Source organism: Nannobrachium achirus (assembly GCF_963921795.1).
Source record: "Nannobrachium achirus genome assembly, chromosome: 7".
In the NCBI taxonomy this organism is placed as follows: domain Eukaryota; kingdom Metazoa; phylum Chordata; class Actinopteri; order Myctophiformes; family Myctophidae; genus Nannobrachium; species Nannobrachium achirus.
In genome coordinates, this window is record NC_137816.1 from 24,405,171 (window position 1) to 24,419,512 (window position 14,342).

The window sequence follows — 14,342 nt, forward strand, 5'->3', positions numbered from 1 at the left end:
ACAAATTACAGGGATTTCCGATTGGCTGAAACAGTGGTAGGAAGCGCTTGTACCTTTTAATACCTAAAAAAGAAAGAAAGAATCTAAAAAGACCATTACAGCATCAAAAGTAATCAAGAAACTATACTAAAAAAAACTGGTCAAACATTGACCAAATTGTCAAATAATATAAGAATCATAATAAGTATCATAATATGCTATTTTCACAATATTTATCTGTGGAACCTAGTCAAACTAAAAGTAAAGCCTTAACTCCTAATATACCAAGTGCTTATCAGGGTGGGGGTCCCCAGTTCAAATATAATTATTTTGGGGGGTGCATGGCGGCCTGAAAACAACCACTGGTCTACAACAGTGCATGTAAGGAGAAAAAGAGTCTGTGAAAATGCCTAAAACTGTCAAGTGTCAATGAATGTTTATGCAAAAAACTTCCCAGCACTGAAGAATTACTGGGAGGATGATGAGAGTTGGTGGACTTCCTTGAGATGTGGATAAAGGGATTAGCCATAACAGCTTCTGATATTCTTGACTGCACATATTGATAACACAATAGAGGCGTTTGATCCCGCGAGCCATTGTCCACAGATTAAAACCCATTTAGGCCTGAACACATTATGACGCAATATTTTATGATTTAAATATAAAAAAATAGCAGATATACAAGCTCACAGCGTGGCACCGAGTGCCGCGCTGCGAGCTTGTAGATCTGCTATTTTTTTTAAAGCGTGAAAATTAGATTTTTGACCCGATTCTATAAGTGTCTTTTGAATCCTTCTAAGATTTTTTGGAAAAAACCTATGTTTTGTCAGCAATCTGGCCAGCCATCGTCAAAGAAAAGGTCCTCAGTTAGTCTGTTCTTGAGAGACTACTTTGTCAGTGGTGCTCAAACCTTTTCATGTGAAGGACCCCCAAAATGATATTTATTTGGCCACGGACCCTCATTTCAAAATATCTAGTTCCAGGGACCACCCCAGAAGCAAAATTTGAGTTACAAACGTTCGCTTTGAAAATACATATCCACAAGTTTCCGCGGGAGTTTACTGGAGACTATCAGGACCAAACTTCCGGGTTTAACAGCAGACATACAAGCTCACGTCGCGTCGCAGATGCAACCCGTTGTGAGCTTGTAAATCGGCGGCGGAACCTCGGTGCAGACGTTTGCGCAATGCACTATGGGGCGTAGGAAACTCGTGGATATATTCAAAGATTTGCACAAATTTTCACGACTTTTTCAAAAATAGCAGATCTACAAGCTCGCAGCGCGGCACTCGGTGCCGCGCTGTGAGCTTGTATATCTGCTATTTTTCACTGGTTAAAGCATTCAATAATTCTAGGCCTAAATGGGTTAACAGGTCTTTCATCTTCAAAGACAGGCCCGTCTGCGGCTCGCCGGAATGGACTGCTGCTATCAAAGAAAGTGCTGCTAAATGTACCATGAAGATGATGCCATTCACCCTTTTAAATATCTGTCAATCTGCGTGTCAAAGACGAAATCTGCATTCAATGTGCATGCATTATGTGAGTTTTGCAATGCAATTGTGTGCGTGCGTGTGCGTGTGCGTGCGTGTGTGTGTGTGTGTGTGTGTGTGTGTGTGTGTGTGTGTGCGCGCGCACGTTGTGAGCTTGTAAAGACAGCTATTTTCGGGAAAGAGATTTGATGTAGAGCGATATTTTCTTGACACGATGGGAAAACAAGTAGCCTATAAATCTGTCATTAATTTCCCACAACCACATTCACACGTACACGTCGACAGGCCCACCAAAGTAGAGGAGAATTATTTAGACATATTTGTCATGTTTAAGTGTTTGGATGGAACGTGAATATTCTTTGAATCCTCGCTGCATAAAATAGCATCTGTCAGAAAGAGAAGAAAAATAACCTTGCCATTTCAACATAAAATTGAGTCGTAATAACAGGACATATATTGAATAACGGACTTTTTTAAACCACTTCCTGCAATAGTGGTTCATGTCTTGGCAATAACCTCCATGTGTGATGTAATTAACACAATGCTTCCTCACTTATGAAATATAATGTTGGTGCCTCTTGAGCACAAAATGTAACATGTACATGCAAACACACACACAATCACACACACACACACACACACGCACACACACGCACACACACACACACACACACACACACACACACACACACACACACACACACACGTCACACGCACGCACGGACACACACACAAAACTGATCATCACACACACAACGTACAGCACATACGGATGGGGAGCTGCATGAACCATTTTTAACCACTTTAAACCCTATATACCTCAGCTGATCTACACACTCACATGATGTCGTGATGCCACTCGCTGTGAGCTCGTAGATTTGCCATTTTCAAACCGCGCATAGATATGCTACTTTTTATGCTTTTGTGTGAGGCAGTAGTTTTTGATCAAGTAGGGCACTAATTTATGAAAAAACACAAAAAGTTAGAATATGGAGAGAAGAGGTTTCTGCCTGACAGCTACGATATCTATTAAGATATAGAAAGTGTTGCAACTCAAGCGGATGCCACAGCTATAACGACACCAGTGGTTTGAACGATATAAATTAGTCATACTGTAGTGCTCGGTGTGTGGAGGGCCGTGTACTGAGTGTCACACGCAAAGCACAGATTCCAGAGGGCCCTGTCGCTTCGTACTCCTCCGCTTGCTTAGTCCACAAAGGCCCACTGTATGAGCTGCAGCTCGTCCTGTTGCCAACAGAACATATCCAATTGGTCTCGGCAATTAAAAAAGATAGGGTCAAACAAGCTGGACTGAATGCGAGTTGTTGTGCGGGGAGGGGACGGGGGGACAGAGGACCCGCTGGCTGATTTATTGAGGACGTTACCCCTGCGAAACGCAAAGTGAGAAACGAAATAATCCAAAGTGTGAACTGCAGCAAGCTAGTACGACAGACACGGTCGTAAATACTCACCGGGGGCCCCCAGAGTGAGACGTCGCAGTGCCGGACGGCGGTAACGCGTCTTAATTCCCCCAGACGTATGTGAACATGTGTAACTATATCGTCGAATCCCCCAAACGGACATGTCTGCTTCCCAGGTGGTGGCTGAGTAGAGGGGGTGAGGCAATAAGAAGCCTCCTGTCAGGCCCTGTCATAATTTGGACAGCACACATGAGCACAGACCTCGGAAATGTCTAAGACTTATTTCCTAGGTTGTTTATTGGGCTATACGTTTGGGGCTAACATGTATTTATATATATTTGATTATAAGAGAAGATGAGCTAAAATAAGATAAGACAGTATAAAACTTGAATGTTACGGTATTAGTCAAGGAATATTAATAAAAACCTGGGAATAAATTCCTTACCAAACGATTTCTTCACCAATGTGTTCGTAAAGGTGTCTAGTAACATAATCTAACAAAGATTGAAATTCAACATCCCTGGGAAAATCTTTGACAGCTAGGGTAATTATTGGTCTCATTCACTCACTATACACTATACTATAAGGGAAAAAAATACTCCCAAAAATATGCTTTAAGTGGGATGTGTGGGGTCTAACTAGGTGTTTTTAATTATTCTGAATCCATTGCAAGTATTTGTTTTCCACAGAAAGCATTCATTGGGCTAAAAACAATAAATAAAAATGATGGTTTAGTGATGAGTCATCACTTTTCACAGTGGTATGGGGGTCCATTTTTAGCCCAAGGAATGTTTTTCATGCAAAACAAATGCTTGCATAATTAAAAACACCTATTTAGACCCCTCACATTCCACTTAAAGCATATTTTTGGGAGTCATTTATAGTATAGTGTATAGTAAGTGAATGAGACTCAGAATTACCCTAGCTGACAAAGATTTTCCTAGGGATGTTGAATTTCAATCTTTGTTATATATGTTACTAGACACCTTTACGAACACATTGGTGAAGAAATTGTTTGGTAAGGAATTTATTCCCATATTTGACAGATATTCTGCTAATTTTCCCTGACTATCGTTTAACCACTTAACCCTGATATACTTTTTTGAAGAGGGTCCCTCTACAGTCTACACCAAACTTTTGAAGAAAATAGCTGATCTACAAGCTCACAACGTGGCGGTTGTGATGTGTTGTGAGCTTGTAGAGCTGCAGTTTTTTTTGCAGAATGTTCGCCTCATATGACATGCCCAGAATAGGGACACTACGTTCATGTGGTTAAATAATTATGGACCCTATTTTAGTTGTTTTGGGCAGTAAGGCAAGACAAGCACAGTTTTATTTATATAGCACTTTAGAACAAGGCAATTCAGTATACATTTGCAGATTTTGCACAAACGTAAAATGAGTTCTCTACATCAGGGGTTCCCAAACTTTTTTGTCTCAGGGCACCCCATAAATATTTTGTTTTAATCCGAGGCACCCCTACATTATAATTTTCACTCCCAGCACCTTATATTTATAGCATATCGTCGTTGTCGGGTGGAAACCTTGTATGTCCAAAACCGTTCGTTTTGTATTTATCATCTATAAAATGTACTAAACAAGCACACAACGCCTCGCATCGGCTGTTTTCACTAGTTTTGTGCGACAGTCTTGTATGTTGAAGACGTACACATTTGAAACTTGGAGATACGATGTTTCTGCCCGACAGTGACGATATCTTAGTGATTATGTTGCGAGGAAAACAGTGCGATAATAGCCATTTTGGTTAGAACTGACTGAAAATAACTTTGTACTTCAAGTTTAAAATGATACTAAATATTTTTTCAAGTGTCCAAATAAATTCCAAATATTATCAAATTATCTCGCGACTATCTGCCCCGTCACCCACTTTGAAAACCCCTGCTCTACATTTACCCATCCTAACTAATTATTAGGAGCAGTGGCTGTCATTAATATGGCACCATATGGAGCAGTTAGGGGTTAAGTGTCTTGTTCAGGGACACTTGGACACATAGAGGGGGCAGGCTGGGGGCCAACCGGTGACCTTTTCCATTCCCAGACGGCCTCTCTCTCTCTACCCACTCAGCTACAGCCGCTCTACAAAAATATACCACACTACGAACGTGTAAAGTGTAAAGCTTAAACAGGATGGCCACACATGCGGATCACCCTTGCATTCACACACGTAAACCCTGACCTCAAATCTTTAAACTCATGATGTGATTGTTTGTTTGTTCTCGCTCACAATGTCTTTCTCTTGCCCTGTACAGCATTTTCCACCGTCGTTTAAGCCCTTTACAATATCCATCCGTGGTTTCATTCTTCTCTAACTTCTGCAGTTCAATCGCTGCTCTTGTCCTTCTTGACCTCTCCAGCACACTCTTCAGCTTGGCCCGCTCCCCTGTCTTTGTGGCACAGAGCCCAACATTTACTACAGGTGACAAACGTCCGCAGTCAGGGGTTAAGTGGTATCTAGCTGGACAGAGGATTGACACACTAGATTTAGTGCTGCTATACACAGGGGCGTCACAAGGGGTAGGAAAGTGGGACTGAGTTACTGGGGCCCAAGGTGGAGGGGCCCTAATAACTTTATCTATTGAAAAATAGCAGATATACAAGCTCACAGCGCGGCACCGAGAATGTGTGAAAATCTTTGAATATAATGTATTTTTTAAGTGAACATTTCGAACTAAAATTTTGCTTCTGGGGGTCCCTGGAACTAAATATTTTGAGATCGGGGTCCGTGGCCAAATACATATCATCTTGGGGGTCCTTGACATAGGTGTCTTGCACACATTTTCACGATTTTTCAAAAATAGCAGATCTACAAGCTCGCAGCGCGGCACTCGGTGCCGCGCTGTGAGCTTGTATATCTGCTATTTTTCAATAGTTAACACTCATGGGGGGCCCGCAGTGAATCCTTGTACCCAGGGCCCAGAATTTGGTGTGATGCCCCTGGCTGCTATACAGTACCTGCTCTCTCTTTGCCGTCCCTGTCCTGTGCTGCACCGATGTGACGGCGGTCCAGGAGCACGTCAGCGATGATGGAGTGGTGCGGGGGGGGGGGGGGGGGGGGGGGCAAGAGGGGGGCACCTGCTGTTCCTGCCTCATAAAGAATATACAGACAAGAAGGAGATGAAGAAGGAGAATGCAAAAATAAACAAAACAAATCTCTCTCTGAAGCAGAAAAGAGAGCAGCCTGGTGATCTCACTCCCACTTTTACCATCGCCCTGATTAATCACTCTGTCGATTCTTAAAAAGCCCAAATTCACCGCTGTGGATTTGAGGATGCACCCGAGCAATATACGAGCTGATTGCGTATAAAGTTATGGACTCTGTAATGGAAGTGGGGTGGTGAATGAATGGTGGGAGGCAAGGGGGTACGTGTGCGTCAAGGTACTTCAGGACTTTTGCTGCATTGTTCCATCATCTTGTGCTGCTGTTCTTCTGCTGCTTAAGGAGGGTTGAGTGGGTGGGCGTTTGTCTTGTCTCTAATCCGGCTGCGAGGACGTTAAAAGTGGTTGGCAAAACACAAGATTGTAATGATAGTATAACTGTTTTCTTAAAAACTTTGAGAAGTACGTTTTCATTGTGATACCAGTAAATATTAACATAAATTGATCCGCTGCCCTGTTAAATTGTCAGATGGGTTGGTCACAAACACGTTTTTCCAAGGGGGCCCTGATCCAGTAAAGGTTGACAACCACTGCTCTAATCCATCTTGTTTTGGTAAACATGGATCCTTAATTCTGTTGTTTTGTCCTGTAAGAATCTTTTTTATTTCTTCTGATGACGTCTTCAAGCAGATGGAAATGTGTGTGGCGGGGTGGAGGGGGGAGGATTTTAATCTGACTAAGGCTCATGCTTAGATTAGATCCTAGATTAGGATTGCCAAGTATGTTCAATAATTATTCTGTAGTTGAATTAAACATTATCCTCTTAACACGAAAAAACATACGCTGGATGTGCATGGAATAGAACATCTGAACGAACATCTGAACAAACATCTGTAAGGATCACGCCTTTAATCTCAAAATATTTGTCAACCGAAGGAAGAGGGCATGCAAGCGTACTGTAACTACACACATGTACGAATTAAGATTAACTAATAAATATAAAAAGATTTTGTACAAAAATTCTATCACAATAAAGCCCATTTACTAAATAAAAATTTCTTTCATCCAAATGATAGTATGTTGCAGAAAAGAGAAGAGTTCTTGTAGTAGAGTTCATTTAAATAAATAATATTTCACGTTAATCTTTTAACTTTTCCAGTGGCCTGCGATTTCGCCCTAAAGGTCGAGGTCGCGCAGAGACTGTCCTTAAATGGGCATTCCCAGATATGCGATTAATATTGATGACATCAGGAATCTCCATATATGGGCATAAAAGGGACAAGGACGGAATTCATATGCAAGTGTGACCCGCGTCGCGTCAACCACACTGGTTATCATGAGACTGACACATGTCCATATATGGGCATTCCCAGATATGGGCTTAATATTGATGACATCAGGGATCTCCAAATATGGGCATTAGGACAAGGACAGAATTAATTTGCAAGTGTGGTTGCCGTGACGCAGGTCACACTTGCAAATGAATTCTGCCATATATGGATCGTGACATGAGGCGTGACTGACTGACTGACGCACATGAGCTGCAGATTTTCATAGTAAATGCGACCTATTGCGAGGAATAATTAAAAGTGGTATAACTAGTAAGACGCCTCAGGGCGAGGTCACGCGAATTCTTGGCCATCCGACCAGTATACCCATCTATGGAGACCCCTGCATGATAGTCAACAATGTTATGTCAAAACATGCCCATATATGGGCATTACCAAATATGGGCATTCCCAGATATGTCCTTAATATTGATGACATTGGGACAGGGATCTCCATATATGGGTATAAAATGTATGTTAATTAGTAAAGCCTAGCAGGGCTGCAGCGAGTCAGATAGGGATTTGTAACATTTACTGTATATAATTATGTATCGGGGCAATTTCCATTAAATACTACAGTAGATGTGTGCAATTACGAAGCAAGCTGTTAATGAATTTCACAAGCCACACATTGCCCCGGAGACAATTCATTGTAATGTAATGCTATTGGCGGAGCATATGGAAACACATGCTGGTTGTCTTAGCACACAAGGGGCAGTATAATTGTGGGAACAGCATCATTTGAGTCATTCAGATTGATTGGATTCACCCCCCAAGACAAGCTCTGCCACCTATCCCCTCCCCTCCTGCTTGTCTTGTCAACAACAATGGCCTGGAAACTTATCTCCTGGTCACCACTGCTCTCTGGCAAGCCCATATCAAATGCATGTGTGTGTTTCCTTTTGTTTTTGTTTCATACAATTGAACAATCGGGCCCATTTGCTAATTGGTGGTAACGTGGCGAGAGAGAGCGAGCATTCATCCGCTGTTCCTTCTATGTCACTGTTTCTCAAACAGTGGGTCGGGACCCCACCAATTTTTATGGCCTGTGAGTAAATATCCCCCCCCCCCCCCCATTTCCTACATAAAAAAAAATCAATAAAAAATAATTCCAACATTTAGTATTTCATTAAATAATAATAATAAAAAAAACAAGGTTCAAGAGGTAGTGAAAATAGCAGATCTACAAGCTGCAAGCTTTTGGGTCTTGAGCTGAAACGTTTGGGAAGCACTGTTCTATGAAGGTGTGAACCTTTCCCGAGACAAATAAGACCTCTTTCATACTCGGGCCCTGCTGTTAAGATTCCATTGTTGTTGTTTTTTGCTATCATGGACCATTTTCATAAATATCAGGTGGTAATCTGTGTGAGGTCAGCCGCCCCCCATCCTCATACACAGCCCTTAAGCTGTGTGTTAACCACTTACCTGCCAACAACAATGGCCCCTCTCTGCTATAGATAGATATTATCTGTCGAACACAGTCGACAATGAAAGCAGCTGTGCCGTCGGGACCCGAGGTCAAGACTAACACCACCGCAACTCCTCCACCTCCACCCCGCCTGGTCTCTTCTCTCTCCATCTCCACTTCTCCCCCTCCTCCTCCTTCTCCCTGCAGCGTGGAAGAAGGAGGTGAAGGTGGTGGGTGTTGGGGGGGGGAGAAGGGTGAGGGGTGAGGTTTTTTGGGGGGTTGCAGGTTGCTTCTCTGTCTCCTTCCTCAGATCTTATCAGCTGCTCCCCCCTCTAATCACTGCTCTCCTGTGGAAATGACACTGTAATTCACTGTGTGTGTGTGTGTGTGTGTGTGTGTGTGTGTGTGTGTGTGTGTGTGTGTGTGTGTGTGTGTGTGTGTGTGTGTGTGTGTGTGTGTGTGTGTGTGTGTGTGTATGTGTGTGTGTGTGTGTGTGTGTGTGTGTGTGTGTGTGTGTGCGCGCGTGTGCATGCATGCTTGTGCATGTGCGCGAGCGTGTGTGTGTGCGTGTGTGAGAGACAGAGGGAGGCGCTGGAGGGGAGGGGAGGGAGGGAACCGGTGTTAAATGCCCAAGTAGTATGATTTAATAAAATAAAACTAAAGACAGGGAGACGGTGCTGAGCTGCAATGAGGCAATGAAGGAAGAGAAAGGAGAAAAGAAGGGGGAAGGAAGGTTCTGAAAGCATACATACGTTTTGGAAGTCATTAAGAGGGACTGGAGTAGAGTCTGCTGTGGACTTGATTTACATGGAGCAGGCAGTAAGCTGCTGGTGTAAATAATGTATTAATTTTTAAAGAGATTTCTCTCTCTCTCTCTCTCTCTCTCTCTCTCTCTCTCTCTCTCTCTCTCTCTCTCTCTCTCTCTCTCTCTCTCTCCCCCTTAAAGATAAAAAAAACATGTTCTCCATCTGCCAGAGTGCGAAGTGGGACAGAGCTAGATTAGAGAATGTTCTGTGCTATCTTATCTAAGCGTGGGCTTAATGGCCGCACAATCAATGCTCCTCCAACAAGTGGTTCATTAAAAACAGAACGGCACCATGTTTAATTCTGTGTATTACTAGTGTGTGCTGTGGCATTAATGCTGCTGGACGCGGTGCGGTGCAGAGGTATTTAAACGAGAAACACGAGAGGGAAATCAAAGCACAAAAAAGTCTGTCTTGGTTATTTTAAGAGAGAAATGTGAGCTTGATTTGTCAAGTGTGAAATAAACATACAGGATATTGTGTTGGTGGCATTATTGGTGGAGATGTATGCTGTCTTGTCAGCTGGAATACTTATGTATGTTCAAACTGTTACTTTTTAGGAAATGCAAACAATAACCTGTAGTTATTATTGTCCCTGCCCCTGTCCGTCCCAAATTTCGCACAGCGGTCTGTTTGCGAAACACATTTTTCGTTACTACAGATTTTGTCCAAACCTCGCGCAGATACGTTATCTCTGTAACACGTATTCTCACATTCCATTCCGATTGGCTGTGATAGGCTTCCAAAGTTTGTGGGGCCGGCCGTTTTGCACAAATGCAGCACCCGATTGCAGGCACATTCCCACTAAGCCAATGAAAAACCTCCATCCCATTTTTTTCAAATCTCCTCACGGTGGCGCTACAACAGCCCACTTCACGTTTTTGGCCTATAACTCTTGATCTGTAGGTCAAACAATCAACATCAGTCCCATGTGGCATGCACCCTAACCATTCGGCTATCAGCAATTTATTTTCAAAATGAGCTAAACTAGCTCACTACACGTCAAATCATGATGCGTTGGGAGCTCGTATAATGCCTATATTTGCAACTGTTGTGCAACACTCATACAAAAAAGTATCAAATATGGCATTAATTTATGGAAAAACAGATATGGAGCTACAAGAATTCTGCCTTACAGCAAAGATTTTTCCAACAGAGAAGACTGTCGTTTCACGTTACCCTGACTCTATTCAAAAGTGTCCGACTGCAAGACAGTTGAACCCAGTCATCTCTATTCATCTCCAAAACCTGTTTTGGTTCAAAGCGTTTTGCAAATAAATGCGAGCAGAACGGAGTGGAGTGGAGCCGGGCCTCCATCAGCAGAGAGCCCTGAGCATCCCTCCCTCGACAGCCTCACATTTTTACTGCCAATGAACTGCTCTGACACAGGACCTGCTTTTATTCACAAGACCGTCATTAATCTAAAACGTGGACAAGCATCTGACGGGGAAATGGAGGATCGCAACACATCAGCCAGCCACATCCCTGCCCTGTCCTGTCCTGTCCTGTCTGTCCATCGCTCTCTCACTGTGGCCTCGGCCCAATCGCTCAGCCTCATATCTATAATTCATGAAGGCCCCCATGTAGCTGCTCTCTCACGCCACCGCCAGCCGCCATAAAGAGGCGCGGCGGTATAAAAGCCGTTCAGTGCCAATATGTTGTCATGCTCAGAATCACAATGGCCCCGCTCGCCGTTCATCCATCACAGGGCGCCAGCGGAGGCCTGCCGCGATATTACCCAAATATTATTAAAACTTTGAACCTCCCGTGCTCATAAATTTAGGAGGGAATCACCGGCCATGCCACTTGCGTGGGGAGGATGTATGGTCTGTCGTGGAATAATGGCGCACTAAAACATGGAGCGTGGCCGGGCATCTCTCTGCGGAGGAGGGGATGGATGGAGGGGACGGAGGGTAAGAGGAGAACGGAGGAGACGGGGAGGTTAGTGAAGTCCACAGTTAAAATTTCAAGTAGGGCTGGACGATATGGACAAACTCAATCATAAGATGTTTGACCTAATCAATATTGTAGATAAGCGGATAAGTGTACTTTTGGGTATAGGGCACAAGTAATTAAAACCAGGAAAAGACTAAACTAAACTAATATTTTCCCACACAACGTCTATTCTCACACCACAACATCGATATCGCCCAGCCCTATAGTTTCAGGTAGTGAGGTAAACAAGAAGCCGGCCGGTGACTCAAAGGTAGCGCAGTTCAAATCCCTGGAGCGGGGTGACCGGTCCATTTGACAGCTAAAGTTGAGGTCGCTCTCGGGCAGAGGGCCGAGATGAGAAGGTTGGCAGCTCTCCTAGGTGTGAAGATGTGATCTTATGGCCGTGTAGGAGGGTGCTGCTGAAGAGAAAGAGCTCAGAAAGCCATCTCTGGATTAAAAAACAAATAATAAAATAGAGGAGCATTATTCATTCATGGGGTCAGGCCAACCTGGATGGGGAACCATTACCGGGCATGAGAGAGCAAACATCTGCTGTTAAACGCAAGCAGGCTGCAGCACTGTGACATGTTTGCAATCTTGTCCTCTTCAGATGTTTGGCCTACAGTGATCCACTTCAAACGTTTGGCTCCACTGCTTTCTGTCTCTTTCTCTCTCTCTTTCACTCTCTATCTTTCTCTCTCTCTCTCTCTCTCACACACACACACACACACACGCACACACGCACACACGCACACTCCCTATCTCCCTCGCTCTCAGCTGAGCCACGGCACTGATAGCCTCTTCTCCTTGACTTCTTCTCTACTCTTCCCTCCCTTGTCTGCTGGATCTCTCTCTCTCTCTCTCTCTCTCTCTCCTCCCATCTCTCCTCCATCTCTCTTTATCACACTCTCTCGATCTGACTTCCTCCCGCTTTGTCCTTATTCTTACTCTTTCCCCTTTCTCTCTCCCTTAATTTCTCTCTCTCTACTTTCACACATGTTCTCTTCATTCTGTCTGTCCCTCACATATCAGTATATCCTTTCTACTTTGCATTTGCATCTTGTTCTCTCTCCTGTCTCTCTCTACCTCTCATTTCACTCCTCCCTCTATGTGAGTGTGTCTCTTGTTTGTTTTGTTCCCTGTGTCTTAGGATCCCTCCCTTCCTCTCTGTCCTCCCACATTGTAATAAGTATGTTAGTGTTTTTGCGTGCTTGGCAATCATGACATTTCATCCCACTATATGCTGGATCAAGGTGGTTCTCAACTTCTCTTATGAGCACACTAATTCCCTGATAATTTATGGTTATGACAATAATTCAGCTGAACTACGCGCAGAGCATTATTGTGGCAATAATCAGGCTTTGCATGTTTCACTGGGGTTTCTCCGTAAAACCATGTTGTTGCCTGTTAATACTTCATATATCCAGTGATACTGTTATGTCTGACAAAGCGTTTACCTGCCCAAATAAATCGCTTACCTATAGACCACAGATTTTGCACCAAAGCATTGCCCAGGTTTGGAGTCATATGTTATAGATGCGTCATATAAGACTGATATATATATATTCAAATTTTCAGTTTTTACAATTGTACTGAATCGCAGCATTAATGTATGGTTGTCACACACCTGGACTTGTTTCAGTGCACACCAGTGTGCCTCAGCACGCCGTTTGGGAAGCATGGATCAAGGTGCTGGGATGAGGGTTGATACAATAGGAGGTTGGGCTGAGGTATCTGGGGTGAGAGAGACAGTGATAATGGATGGAACATCTGCTGAGCTGCAGGTGTCTGCTGCTCGCATAACAAATGACTTCAACCCCTGTGTCGTCACTGTGTTTACTGCGGCAGCATCAAACAGCACGTGAAGGAGGGTGCACTCCTGGTGCACAACAAGCCACACGTATACTGTGCCCAGTCACTTAACCCTACAGCAGGGGTGGGCAACTTTAATGATGGAGAGGGCCACTATATTTCCAACTTCACTCCAGAGGGCCACATTGCATATCGCTACGTCCTACTTTGTCATTCTAGTATCTCATACAAAAGAAGCAAAAATAGCAGATCTACAACTAGCGCGATGCGTTTTGAGCTTGTAGATCGGCTATTTTTGCTTCTTTTGAATTGGAATCCTGATTTTTTTTTTTTTTTTTTTAATTGGAATCCTGAAATGTAACATTTTCAATTAGTTTCAAACACATTTAAAGGAGCTATAGTCAACTTTTTCATTGTAGGGCCGACACTTTGTTTACATCCTAATCTACAGACTAGAATGTAAACAAAGTGTCGGTCTGACAATGGCCAAAATGATTATTTTATCATTATTTTACGCTTTTTGTGGTCACTTTTGAATAGAAACACATATATGAAGCTTATTTTTTAATAAAATATTTTCGAAACATTATTTTTATTTTAGCATCCGTTTTTCAAGAAAAAGTTGACTATAGCTCCTTTAATTATAATACTCATGTTAACTTTATGAACTTAAATACAAATAAATACATTGGACATAAAAAACATTTTAATACTAGTCATTAAGCTACTAATATAGATTGAAGGAATTAAAGCAGTTCATGTTTGGAATTGTAACAGCTGAAATCAATAATATATCGGTATTCCGGTATTAACCTGCGGGCCGCATTAAGTGAAGGTGGGGGCCGCATGTGGCCCCCGGGCCGCCAGTTGCCCATGTATGCCCTACAGTATACGTTGTTGACCGGTGTCCCCCAAAGGACCATATTAGGCCTTAACCTTTTCCCCTTTACATCAAATGCATTGTGAGCTTGTAGATCGTCTATCTCCGCTGAAAGTTCCCCCCTCCAAAATAGAGAATATAGGACTCATGTATTATGAAAGGTTGGCAC